Source organism: Malurus melanocephalus, unplaced genomic scaffold (assembly GCF_030028575.1).
Source record: "Malurus melanocephalus ecotype Western Australia unplaced genomic scaffold, MMel_1.1 scaffold_218, whole genome shotgun sequence".
Lineage (NCBI taxonomy): Eukaryota > Metazoa > Chordata > Aves > Passeriformes > Maluridae > Malurus > Malurus melanocephalus.
In genome coordinates this window covers 300,554-302,040 of record NW_026623450.1, presented here as the reverse complement: position 1 = coordinate 302,040, position 1,487 = coordinate 300,554, and the positions used below count along the sequence as shown (strand labels likewise).

At 46.2% G+C, this 1,487-nt stretch overlaps 1 protein-coding gene across 1 annotated transcript in view; it reads left to right on the top strand.

Moving 5' to 3' along the window:
* The first annotated feature begins 268 nt into the window (after positions 1–268).
* JCAD (junctional cadherin 5 associated) overlaps positions 269–1,487 on the top strand; it is a 51,925-nt gene continuing 50,706 nt past the window's right edge. Inside the window, exon 1 of the mRNA XM_057374180.1 lies at positions 269–291. The gene's annotated coding sequence lies outside the window, so the exon portion shown is untranslated. The remainder of the gene's footprint in view (positions 292–1,487) is intronic.

Here is a 1,487-nt window from a genome sequence, read left to right as displayed (position 1 = left end):
GCTGTAAATTTGAATTTGTGGGAGCCAGACCCTCTCCCTGCTTGTGCATGTCTTCCTCTTCAAACCCAAACAAATGAATCCAGAAAGTCCCTGCTGCAGAAGGGTCTGAGGGTTCAKTCCTGGGGCTATAGGTAGAGGCTTCAGGGGTGGGTTTCTTGTTGTTGGTGGAATGGACAGTGGCAGCACCTTCACACAATCCCCTCTTCTTGCAGGCAGCCATCCCTGGAGCTCTGGCTATGAAAAAGGGAATGGTGCTGGCCTTGACTACCACACTTCCATTGCCTGCCCACGGTAAGTCTCCATGCTTTTGAAAACAGACCATTGCAAACTGCTTCGGAAACACTCAGAAACATGTTGTTTTATGAGATATTTGTTTCCAATCATTTCCAACACTTATTTGGGATCCTTTTCTTTTCGAGTTCACTGAGTTGTACCAGTTCACCTCCTTTTCAAAGGGTTTGTGTTACATGCAGGAATGTGGAGTTGAAAGGACCCGAGTTTTTGCAACAGGAATTTGTTTTGGAAGCAAGCGAGTCGGAAGGGGAGGAAACGGGCAGCCCACCAAGGGCTTCAGTAGGATTATCCCACCCTTTCAGCGAGCTACAGACAGGACAACTCACGAGCTGGGGCTGAGCCKGCTTCCAGTGGGGGTAGGGACAGACAAACCTCTCTTACCAGCAGTTTAATACAGCACAGGATCCAGTCATGCCGCTTGAAACCTCATCTGAAAAATCCCCTCGGGCACAGACCTCACTGATRTGAATCACAGAATCACTGAATCCCATAATCATGGCATATCCTGAGCTGGAAGGGACCCCCAAGATCATCGAGTCCAACTGTGGATGTCACTACAATGTTGGAAAGCTTCACCTGGGTGAAACTGTCTGTAGGCTGCTGCTGTGGGGTCACTGGGGTGCTGAGGAGGGCACTGGCCTTTGGCAAAGTCCTCTACACAGACTGCCAAAAGCCAGGCACAAAGTCCATTATCAGATGAAAATTCATGGACTGGAGGCTAACCTGGTGCTGAATATGGCTGAATATGGCTCAACCGCATGTTTGGCATTTACTTGTTTGGTACCCGACTGGCACCTCCTGGTCTKCATATTCTTTAATAAGATTGTAATTCTCAGTCTTTTGAGACACTTCAACACCTCCTGTAGCTGGTGCATCTGGGTAGTTTTCTTAAAATGTATGTTTCCTTGCATTGTGTGAATCACTTATTTAATATCAGAGGCATGTGTGAAGCCGTCCATGTTTGCAAACAGGCAGGGGTTTCATCCCAGGACTAAATCAAATGCTGCCAAGACAGCACAGTGCAGACATAAATAAAACATAGGTTGTAMAGACCAACTGTCAGTGGTTCTGAACTCCTTAAATATCCATTCCTGTTTGTGCACAGCCGTTCTTACCGGCACTCCTGCCTCAATATATTCAGTATAAACTGATGATTGATTGAGAAAACAAGTTTATAAAAAAAAAAAAAAAAA